Below are 12,844 nucleotides of genomic sequence, written 5' to 3'. Positions count from 1 at the left end.
TACTTTTGCCTCCCGTTTGTTTTTAATGTATTTAAAGAAACTTTTACTATCATTCCTAATGTTACTGGCTAGCCTACCTTCATATTTGATCCTCTCCTTCCTTATTTCTCTCTTTGTTATCCTCTGTTTGTTTTTGTAGCCTTCCCAATCTTCTGACTTCCCACTACTCTTTGCCACATTATAGGCTCTCTCTTTTGCCTTGATGCATTCCCTGACTTCCTTTGTCAGCCATGGCTGCCTAATCCTCCCTCTGATAACCTTTCTTTTCTTTGGGATGAACATCTGCACTGTGTCCTCAATTACTCCCAGAAACTCCTGCCATTGCTAGTCTTTCCCACTAGGCTCTGCTTCCAGCCGATTTTCGTCAGTTCCTCCCTCATGCGCCTGTAATTACCTTTATTTAACTGTAAAACCTTTACATCTGATTCTACCTTCCTTCTTTCAAATTGCAGACTGAATTCTACCATATTATGATCACTGCTTCCTAAGTGTTCCCTTACTTTAAGATCTTTTATCAATTCTGGCTCATTACATAACACTAAGTCCAGAATAGCCTGTTCCCTCGTGGGCTCCATCACAAGCTGTTCCAAAAAGCCATCCTGTAAACATTCAATGAATTCCCTTTCTTTGGGTCCACTGGCAACATTATTTACCCAGTCCACCTGCATATTGAAGTCCCCCATGATCATTGTGACCTTGCCTTTCTGACATGCCCTTTCTATTTCGTGGTGCATTTTGTGCCCCTGGTCCTGACCACTGTCAGGAGGCCTGTACATAACTCCCATTATGGTTTTTTTGCCTTTGTGGTTCCTCAACTCTACCCACACAGACTCCACATCGTCTGACCCTATGTCGTTTAGTGCTATTGATTTAATTTCATTTCTAATTAACAAGGCAACCCCGCCCCCTCTACCCACCTCTCTGTCTTTTCGATAGGTTGTAAATCCCTGGATGTTCAACTGCCAGTCCTGAACCCCCTGCAACCATGTCTCTGTGATGCCTACCACATCATACCTGCCAGTCACAATCTGGGCCACAAGCTCATCTACCTTGTTCCGTACACTGCGGGCATTTAAATATAGCACCTTTAATTCCCTATTGACTGTCCCTTTTTGTTTTCTTAGTGTGGTGGACCTTGGTTTACTGAGCCTTCCCATACACTGTGTCATATTTTGTGAGATGGGGACTATCGTAACCTCTCCTGAGCTCTGTCTTTTCGTGATTTTTTGTAATCCTAAGCAGCTACGCTTCCCACTGATTCCTTCACCTCTTGGTTCCCTGACTTTCCCTTCCCCCCCAATCTCTAGTTTAAAGTCCTATTGACCACCCTATTTACTCTTTTCGCCAGAACACTGGTCCCAGCTCGGTTCAGGTGGAGACCATCCCAACGGTATAGGTCCCCCCTGTCCCAAAACTGATGCCAGTGTCCCATGAAAAGGAACCCCTCTTTCCCACACCACTCTTTCAGCCACGTGTTAACTTCCCTTATTCTTGCCTCCCTATGCCAATTTGCACGTGGCTCGGGCAGTAATCCGGAGATTATGACCCGTGAGGACCTGTTTTTTAATTTGAATCCTAACTCTTTATAATCTCTAAACAGGTCCTCTTTCCTAGACTTGCCTAAGTTGTTGGTACCGACATGGACCACAACAACTGGATCCACCCCCTCCCTCTCCAATATCCTTTCAAGCCGGTCAGAGATGTCCCGCACCCTAGCACCGGGCAGGCAACATACCATGCGGGACCCTCTATCCTGCTCACAAAGGATACTATCAATCCCATCTGATAATAGAATCCCCTACAACTACAACTTGCCTATTTACTTCCTCCCCTTGAATGGCCTGCTGAACCATGGTGCCTTGGTCAGCTGACTCATCCTTCCTGCAGCCCTGTTCGCCATCCACACAGGGAGCAAGTGCCTCGTACCTGTTGGACAGGGTCAAGGGCTGAGGCTCCTGAGTTCCTGACTGCTGGTTCCCTTTACCTGCCTGACTTGCAGTCACACCCTGCTGTCCCTGGCCACTGGCAGGATTTAAACTATTTACTCTGACAGGTGTGACTGCCTCCTGAAACAAAGTGTCCAGGTAAGCCTCCCCCTCCCGGATGTGCCTCAGTGTGTGAAGCTCAGACTCCAGCTCATCAACTCTGAGCCGGAGTTCTTCGAGCAGCCAACACTTACTGCAGATGTGGTTGCTGCAGCTCGCAATGGGATCTGCCAGCTCCCACATCAAGCAGCTTAAGCACATCACCTGACCAGCCATCTCTAATTAATTAATTTGTTTAATTTAAGTTTACGAGTTTTAAATTTGGGGCAGATTGGTTATCAACCAATCAGATCACAGCTTCCCTCTGATGTCACTTTTGAAAAAAAGTGGAAAACAGGAAGTTACCGTTAGGTCAGTATACTCACCCAGAGACCGCTCCTCCTCCTCTGAACGGCTCCCGAAACTAGGCCTCGATCCCCAGGTTAAAGTGAGTTTTTATACTCACCCAGAGACTGCTCCTCCTCCTCTGAACAGCTCCCGAAACTAGGCCTCGATCCCCGGGTTAAAGTGAGTTTTTATACTCACCCAGAGACTGCTCCTCCTCCTCTGAACGGCTCCCGAAACTAGGCCTCGATCCCCGGGTTAAAGTGAGTTTTTATACTCACCCAGAGACTGCTCCTCCTCCTCTGAACGGCTCCCGAAACTAGGCCTCGATCCCCGGGTTAAAGTGAGTTTTTATACTCACCCAGAGACTGCTCCTCCTCCTCTGAACGGCTGAAACTAGGCCAACGGACAGAACTTTTTTTTTGGTTAGAGGAGGAGGATGGGTGGGAGACACTACGTGAGTAGTGTTTCGGGTAAAGCTGTCACTCGAGAACAGCCCCTTCACAAACCACCTTCAACTTACGCTGACCGCACTGCACGTATGCAAATGTCCCCGGAACAGCCAATCAGAAGCTCTGCTCTGCTGCCCTCTGCTGGATGCTTGACTTCCGTCGAACTCCTCGGGTCACTGAGTCACTTACGACAAATTGGGCGATCCTCAGATCCTGATGTGTTTGTTTTGCGTTTCCTGACTGCAAATCTTCCCTTGTAACACTCTTGTCAAATTGATTTAAAACAGAAATTAGGGAGTGAGAGAGAACCCACAAAAGCACAAAGGCAGGTTGTGAAATTGAGCTCAGTGAATCAGGGAATTTGTGGAGCCGGTTCCACAAATTTGTCACGCTTCACATCCAGCTTGAGAAAACATGGCAGCCGGTCCCCGAAGAACCTAACGGGAGCCTTACCCTCCACACCTTCCGACAGGCCGATGACTCGGATGTTATTTCTCCGGCCCTCGGTTCTCCAAGTTCTCCAGGACCTCCGCCATGCCACTCGGCTGGTTTTCAAAGGATTCAATTCTTGCCTCCGTTGAGGGAGGCATCTTGCTGAATGTTCGGGATTTAAGGGTAGCATGGTGGTTAGCATAAATGCTTCACAGCTCCAGGGTCCCAGGTTCGATTCCCGGCTGGGTCACTGTCTGTGCGGAGTCTGCACGTCCTCCCCGTGTGTGCGTGGGTTTCCTCCGGGTACTCCGGTTTCCTCCCACAGTCCAAAGATGTGCGGGTTAGGTGGATTGGCCATGCTAAAAAAATTGCCCGTAGTGTCCTAAAAAGTAAGGTTTGGGGGGGGGGGGGGTTGTTGGGTTGCGGGTATAGGGTGGATACGTGGGTTTGAGTAGGGTGATCATTGCTCGGCACACCATCGAGGGCCGAAGGGCCTGTTCTGTGCTGTACTGTTCTATGTTCTATGTTCTCCTCCGGATCATCGAGCTTCTTCATGGTGTTTTGCAGCTGGGCCATGAGCTCACAGATATTGAGTCAGCACACTCAGCCTCTGGTCAATAACATGGATAATGTCGGCAGTCATCATTTTCGGCGCCTCCCATAGAGCGTGGGCTGGAGAGACCTCATGGGGGTCAGGCCGCCATGTTGAAAAAGCAGCTCCATCTCCACTGAATCCACTTTGGCTGTTTTATCAATGATTTCTTGACTTTTTCCGGCACAATCCCACCAGATCGAGCCCCGATGTCTTCCAGGACATCATAACAAATGTTAATTCAAGGATTATGCAGATGACTGCGAGGCAATCAGGGTAAGTGATAAATTATAGTTGTGTGGTGCCAGAACCGGCAGAGAAGCAGCTGCTTCCGTGTCACGTGGTTTCCCCCTCGCCTGACAGATTTCTGATTAATGAGGGTGTTGAGGGTTATGGGGAACTGGCAGATAAATGGAGAGAAAGCTGAGATGAGTTTCTATCCTACACTGACAGTGATGAGTTTTGTAAATTGTTTTACAGGATATTAGGCGAAGAGGAATTACAGACAGAAATCTCAAACGTCACGTCTCGATCTGACAGTCACTCAATTCCTTGGAACCTGAATATCATCGGCCTTTGAATCTAGAAGGAGAAATGTTTGCCCGAACTTTCAGCTAAGATTTCAAACATCAGTGTGATTGGAAAAGCACCGAGACCCACACTACACACACCTGAGTGAGAGAGTTCCAGTGACCTCTCTGTGGAAAGATCTTTAACCAGTTCCACAGCCTGAATAAACATAACATTCAGAGCGGGGAGAGACCGTACCCGTGTTGTGTCTCGGCGAGGCTTCAACTGATGGTCCCGCCTGGAGAGACACGAAGAGACCCAAAACATGGAGAAACCGTGGAAATGTGGGGATTGTGGGAAGGGATTCAGAGCCCCATCAGAGCTGGAAACTCATCGACAAGAGGCCCAGGATAAGTGAGCCAATTAGGATATATGACCAGGTCAGGAGGTGTGCAAAAATGACCAATGGGAAGTTTGTATGCGAATCTTGATGTAATTTGAAGTATATCTCCAGTGTTCCTTTGTCCTGAGGTTCTCTTTATCCTGGGCTCTCAGAAGACAGTGTGTGTGTCCTGAGGTCCTATTGATTGAGTCAGCCTTGCAAGTTAGTTATTATTAAATATGATACCTGCAAATCCATCTCAGATTTTATTGAATCCAGACTGACAGCAAAATAATCAGGAATTAACATCTCGAACTAAGTTATACCGGATATCAGACTCAGGGCCCATTCTGGTTCTCTTCCTGCTGACTAAATAACATCAATCAAATATGGAGAAGACTGAATCCAGTGTTCGGTCCCTGCTCCAATCTCCATTCCTGACTCTATCCCTCTCCCTGGCAACAGTCTGAGACTTAGCCAGTCTCTTTGTAAACTTGATTTCATACTTGATCCAAAGAGCTCATAGAATTTGCAGTGCAGAAGGAGGCCATTCGGCCCATCTAATCGGCACTGGCTCTTGGAAAGAGCACCCTAACTGAGCCGACACCTCCACCTATCCCCGCAACCCCCCTAACCTTTTAGATACTTAGTCAATTTACCATCATCACATAAGAACATAAGAACTAGGAGTAGGCCATCTGGCCCCTCGAGCCTGCTCCGCCATTCAATGAGATAATTGCTGATCTTTTGTGGACTCGGCTCCACTTTCCGGCCCGAACACCATAACCCTTAATCCCTTTATTCTTCAAAAAACTATCTATCTTTACCTTAAAAACATGTAATGAAGGAGCCTCAGCTGCTTCACTGGGCAAGGAATTCCATAGATTCACAACCCTTTGGGTGAAGAAGTTCCTCCTAAACTCAGTCCTAAATCTACTTCCCCTTATTTTGAGGCTATGTCCCCCAGTTCTCCTTTCACCCGCCAGTGGAAACAACCTGCCCGCATCTATCCTATCCATTCCCTTCATAATTTTTAATGTTTCTATAAGATCCCCCCTCATCCTTCTAAATTCTAATGAGTACAGTCCCAGTCTACTCAACCTCTCCTCAAAATCCAACCCTTCGGCTTTGGGATTAACCTAGTGAATCTCCTCTGCACACCCTCCAGTGCCAGTACGTCCTTTCTCAAGTAAGGAGACCAAAACTGAACACAATACTCCAGGTGTGGCCTCACTAACACCTTATACAATTGCAACATATCCTCCCTAGTCTTAAACTCCATCCCTCTAGCAATGAAGGACAAAATTCCATTTGCCTTCTTAATCACCTGTTGCACCTGTAAACCAACCTTCTGTGACTCATGCACTAGCACACCCAAGTCTCTGCACAGCGGCATGCTTTAATATTTTATCATTTAAATAATAATCCCGTTTGCTGTTATTCCTACCAAAATGGATAACCTCACATTTGTCAACATTGTCTTCCATCTGCCAGACCCTAGCCCATTCACTTAACCTATCCAAATCCCTCTGCAGACTTCCAGTATCCTCTGCACTTTTCGCTTTACCACTCATTTTAGTGTCATCTGCAAACTTGGACACATTGCCCTTGGTCCCCAACTCCAAATCATCTATGTAAATTGTGAACAATTGTGGGTCCAACACGGATCCCTGAGGGACACCACTAGCTACTGATTGCCAACCAGAGAAACACCCATTAATCCCCACTCTTTGCTTTCTATTAATTAACCAGTCCTCTATCCATGCTACTACTTTACCCTTAATGCCATGCATCTTTATCTTATGCAGCAACCTTTTGTGTGGCACCTTGTCAAAGGCTTTCTGGAAATCCAGATATACCACATCCATCGGCTCCCCGTTATCTACTGCACTGGTAATGTCCTCAAAAAATTCCACTAAATTAGTTAGGCATGACCTGCCCTTTATGAACCCATGCTGCGTCTGCCCAATGGGACAATTTCTATCCAGATGCCTCGCTATTTCTTCCTTGATGATAGATTCCAGCATCTTCCTTACTACCGAAGTTAAGCTCACTGGCCTATAATTTCCAGCTTTCTGCCTACCTCCTTTTGTAAACAGTGATGTCACGTTTGCTAATTTCCAATCCACCGGGACCACCCCAGAGTCCAGTGAATTTCGGTAAATTATCACTAGTGCATCTGCAATTTCCCTAGCCATCTCTTTTAGCACCCTGGGATGCATTCCATCAGGGCCAGGAGACTTGTCTACCTTTAGCCCCATTAGCTTGCCCATCACTACCTCCTTAGTGATAACAATCCTCTCAAGGTCCTCACCTGTCATAGCCTCATTTCTATCAGTCGCTGGCATGTTATTTGTGTCTTCCACTGTGAAGACCGACCCAAAAAACCTGTTCAGTTCCTCAGCCATTTCCTCATTTCCCATTATTAAAACTCTCTTCTCATCCTCTAAAGGACCAATAATTACCTCCCGATTCAACAATTCCATTACACACCTGGCTGCTCTCCCATATTCTACCTCTGTAAACTTAAAGCCATCCAAAAATCTGCTACCCATGTCTTAATTCACAGCAAGTTCCTTTCCCCTATGATCCCTGTGCTCCGAGACCTGCATTCGCTCCCAGTCAATTCTCACCCTTGTTTTCAAATCCCTCCATGGCCTCGTCTCTCCCTGTGTCTGTCATCTCCTCCAGCTTCACAACCCCCTGGGATATCTACACACCTCTGATCCTGGACTCTTGCACACGCCCGATTCTAATTACTCCGCCATGGTTTTAAGTTGCCTCGGCCCCAAGCACTGAATTCCCTCCTTGAACCTCCCTGTCTCCACCTCACTTACCTCCTTTCAGACTCTTTAAATCTCACCTCTTTGACCAAGTTTTTGGTCACCTGCCCTAATATCTCCTTTTGTGTCTCGGTGTCTCACCTAGTTTTATAATGTTCCTGTGAAGTTGACTGGGATGATTTATGATGTTAAAGGTGTTATATAAATAGAAGTTGTTGTTGCTGACTGTAACCCTGTTTAGCTCTCAGGGCTAAATCATTGGCTTTGAAAGCAGACCAAGGCAAGCCAGCAGCACGGTTCAATTCCCGTAACAGCCTCCCCGAACAGGCGCCGGAATGTGGCTTTTCACAGTAACTTCATTTGAAGCCTACTCGTGACAATAAGCAATTTTCATTTCATTTCCTGTTTTACAATATCCCATTGGTTTCACAACAAACTCTATCTCTGATGTTTTGCCCCCTGCGGGTTTGCAGCCTCTATAAAGACGGTGGCCGTTAACTCAGGCCTGTCACCGGGAGCAGGCCGCAGCTGACCCCCGCTCGATGCAAACCCGGGCCCGGAAACTTCTTATTGGAGTTTGGAACCTCCACCGGGTTTGAAACCTCCCGGCCGAGTCCAGCATCGGCACTGCGCATGCTCCAGCTCACAATGCCCAGGGAGTGATTGACGGCAGCTCTGGACCAATAGGAAGAGAGGGGTGGGTGGGGACGACCGAGTGGTTGCAGCGGGTCCTCCAAGCAATCGGAGTGAATGAGGGGCGGGGCTGTGCCCGGTTTCTCACGTGAGCTCGAGCATGCGCAGTACCGATGACAGTTCAGAATTCAGGCTGTCCGTTGGAAATTCCAAGCCGGTCAGATCGCGCTCGGGTGAGTCATGAGGGAGGAATGGAGCCGGCGGATGGGTCTGGAGGCTTCATAAACACTCCGTGTAGGCCCCATACCCGAATACTAAGCTCGAACACGGCAGTTAAACCGGTGAAAGCTGCTCGGGCTTTTCCCCGAGACAGTGGCCGGGCGCATGCGGAAGGAGCGAGAGCCCCGTCTTTGCTCCGCCTCCCATTCACTCTGATTGGTTGGAGGACCAGATGCTCTCGTTCGGTCATCCAGCCCCGCCCCCCTCTTTCTATTGGTCCCAACCCGCCGTCAATCAGTCCCCGGGCATTGTGAGCTGAAGCAAACCCTTCACCATCATTGTCAGCTCCCTGGTTTGCAGCTGCGGAGCTTCTCCCTCCCTCCCGGGAACAGGCCCAGGTTAACGGGCACCATCCTGCTTCACACACTGGAGGGTGGTTCATATCAGAGAATGGGGGAGGGGGGATAATAAATAAGAACATAAGAACATAAGAACTAGGAGCAGGAGTAGGCCATCTGGCCCCTCGAGCCTGCTCCGCCATTCAATTAGATCATGGCTGATCTTTTGTGGACTCAGCTCGACTTTCCGGCCCGAACACCATAACCCTTAATCCCTTTATTCTTTAAAAAACTATCTATCTTTACCTTAAAAACATGTAATGAAGGAGCCTCAACTGCTTCACTGGGCAAGGAATTCCATAGATTCACAACCCTTTGGGTGAAGAAGTTCCTCCTAAACTCAGTTCTAAATCTACTTCCCCTTATTTTGAGGCTATGCCCCCTAGTTCTGCTGTCACCCGTCAGTGGAAACAACCTGCCCGCATCTATCCTATCTATTCCCTTCATAATTTTAAATGTTTCTATAAGATCCCCCCTCATCCTTCTAAATTCCAACGAGTACAGTCCCAGTCTACTCAACCTCTCCTCATAATCCAACCCCTTCAGCTCTGGGATTAACCTAGTGAATCTCCTCTGCACACCCTCCAGCGCCAGTACGTCCTTTCTCAAGTAAGGAGACCAAAACTGAACATAATACTCCAGGTGTGGCCGCACTAACACCTTATACAATTGCAACATAACCTCCCTAGTCTTAAACTCCAACCCTCTAGCAATGAAGGACAAAATTCCATTTGCCTTCTTAATCACCTGTTGCACTTGTAAACCAACCTTCTGTGACTCATTCACTAGCACACCCAAGTCTCTCTGAACAGCGGCATGCTTTAATATTTTATCGTTTAAATAATAATCCCGTTTGCTGTTATTCCTACCAAAATGGATAACCTCACATTTGTCAACATTGTATTCCATCTGCCAGACCCGAGCCCATTCACTTAACCTATCCAAATCCCTCTGCAGACTTCCAGTATCCTCTGCACTTTTCGCTTTACCACTCATCTTAGTGTCATCTGCAAACTTGGACACATTGCCCTTGGTCCCCAACTCCAAATCATCAATGTAAATTGTGAACAATTGTGGGCCCAACACGGATCCCTGAGGGACACCACTAGCCACTGACTGCCAACCAGAGAAACACCCATTTATCCCAACTCTTTGCTTTCTATTAATTAACCAATCCTCTATCCATGCTACTACTTTACCCTTAATGCCATGCATCTTTATCTTATGCAGCAACCTTTTGTGTGGCACCTTGTCAAAGGCTTTCTGGAAATCCAGATATACCACATCCATCGGCTCCCCGTTATCTACTGCACTGGTAATGTCCTCAAAAAATTCCACTAAATTAGTTAGGCATGACCTGCCTTTTACGAACCCATGCTGCGTCTGCCCAATGGGACAATTTCTATCCAGATGCCTCGCAATTTCTTCCTTGATGATAGATTCCAGCATCTTCCCTATTACCGAAGTTAAACTCACTGGCCTATAATTTCCTGCTTTCTGCCTACCTCCTTTTTTAAACAGTGGCGTCACGTTTGCTAATTTCCAATCCACCGGGACCACCCCAGAGTCCAGTGAATTTCGGTAAATTATCACTAGTGCATCTGCAATTTCCCTAGCCATCTCTTTTAGCACTGTGGGATGCATTCCATCAGGGCCAGGAGACTTGTCTACCTTTAGCCCCATTAGCTTTCCCATCACTCCCTCCTTAGTGATAACAATCCTCTCAAGGTCCTCACCTGTCATAGCCTCATTTCTATCAGTCGCTGGCATGTTATTTGTGTCTTCCACTGTGAAGACCGACCCAAAAAACCTGTTCAGTTCCTCAGCCATTTCCTCATTTCCCATTATTAAAACTCCCTTCTCATCCTCTAACGGACCGATATTTACCTTAGCCACTCTTTTTTGTCTTATATATTTGTAAAAACTTTTACTGTCTGTTTTTATATTCTGAGCAAGTTTACTCTCATACTCTATCTTACTCTTCTTTATAGCTTTTTTAGTAGCTTTCTGTTGCCCCCTAAAGATTTCCCAGTCCTCTAATCTCCCAGCAATCTTTGCCACTTTAGATGCTTTTTCCTTCAATTTGATACTCTCCCTTATTTCCTTAGATATCCACGGTCGATTTTCCCTCTTTCTTCCGTCCTTCCTTTTTGTTGGTATAAACCTTTGCTGAGCACTGTGAAAAATCGCTTGGAAGGTTCTCCACTGTTCCTCAACTGTTCCACCATAAAGTCTTAGCTCCCAGTCTACCTTAGCTAGTTCTTCTCTCATCCCCTTGTAATCTCCTTTGTTTAAACACAAAACACTAGTATTTGATTTTACTTTCTCACCCTCCATCTGTATTTTAAATTCCACCATATTGTGATCGCTCCTTCCGAGAGGATCCCTAACTATGAGATCATGAATCAATCCTGTCTCATTACACAGGACAAGATCTAGGACCGCTTGTTCCCTCGTAGGTTCCATTACATACTGTTCTAGGAAACTATCGCGGATACATTCTATAAACTCCTCCTCACGGTTGCCTTGACCGACCTGGTTAAACCAATCGACATGTAGATTAAAATCCCCCATGATAACTGCTGTACCATTTCTACATGCATCAGTTATTTCTTTGTTTATTGCCTGCCCCACCATCTCGTTACTATTTGGTGGCCGATAGACTACTCCTATCAGTGACTTTTTCGCCTTACTATTCCTGATTTCCACCCAAATGGATTCAACCTTATCCTCCATAGCACCGATGTCATCCCTTACTATTGCCCGGATGTCATCCTTAAATAACAGAGCAACACCACCTCCCTTACCATCCACTCTGTCCTTCCGAATAGTTTGATACCCTCGGATATTTAACTCCCAGTCGTGACCATCCTTTAACCATGTTTCAGTAATGGCCACTAAATCATAGTCATTTACGATGATTTGTGCCACCAACTCATTTACTTTATTCCGAATACTACGAGCATTCAGGTAAAGTACACTTATGTTGGTTTTTTTACCTCTGTTTTGAATCTTAACATCTCCAGTTTTATTCCTTTTGTTATTACTGGGCCTATTCACTGTGCTCCCCTCAGTCACTGTACCTTGTACTGTCGCCCTTATGGATTTCTGACTATGTCTTCTCTGCCTTGCACTTTTCCCCTTACTTCCTTTTGTTTCTGTCCCTGTTTTACTACCTTCCAACTTCCAGCATTGGTTCCCATCCCCCTGCCACATTAGTTTACACCCTCCCCAACAGCTCTAGAAAAGAGCTGACACTTTTTGTTCAAATCAATGAGGACAGCGTGGTGGCATAGTGGTTAGCACAATTGCTTCACAACACCAGGGTCCCAGGTTAGATTCCTGGCTTGGCTCACTGTGCGGTGTCTGCATATTCTCCGTCTGTCTGCGTGGGTTTCCTTGTCCAAAATTGCCCTTAGTGTTGGGTGGGGTTACCGGGTTATGGGTCTAGGGAGGAGGTGTGGACTTGGGTAGGGTGCTCTTACCAAGAGCCGGTGAAGTCGATGGGCCAAATGGCCTCCTTCTGCACTGTGAATTCTGTGATTCGATGACTCTGATCTCTGGGAAGGAAGGAACTCCTGGCAGGTGGGTGGGGGGGATTCGCAAACACCCGCTGGAAATGAAATGAAATGAAAATCGCTTATTGTCACGAGTAGGCTTCAATGAAGTTACTGTGAAAAGCATTCCGGCGCCTGTCCGGGGAGGCTGTTACGGGAATCAAACCGTGCTGCTGGCCTTCCTTGGTTTGCTTTCAAAGTCAGCGATTTAGCCCACTGTACTAAACAGCCCCAAACCCAAACCCCCAATAAGACCCATTGATTTTATTGTCAGTCTGCAGACAGGAGCTGGAGAACTGAACCCAGGCAGAGGAGAGGGAGGAGAAAACTGGGAGTAGGGGAAAGAAATTACGAGATGGTGTTGGATTTTAGCCCAGGGAGGAGGGAGAGTGTGTGGGACGGGCATTTCCAGCTTTGGAGGAACAAGAGAGGGAAAAATGTTCCAGAGAAACTAGAATTGCCTGTTCAGAATTTCTATCCTGGACTGACAGTGATGGCTTTTGTAAACTCCTTTTAC

This window comes from Scyliorhinus canicula, unplaced genomic scaffold (assembly GCF_902713615.1).
Source record: "Scyliorhinus canicula unplaced genomic scaffold, sScyCan1.1, whole genome shotgun sequence".
Taxonomy (NCBI): domain Eukaryota; kingdom Metazoa; phylum Chordata; class Chondrichthyes; order Carcharhiniformes; family Scyliorhinidae; genus Scyliorhinus; species Scyliorhinus canicula.
The sequence above is the reverse complement of the archived record's forward strand: the minus strand, read 5'-3'. Positions refer to the sequence as shown.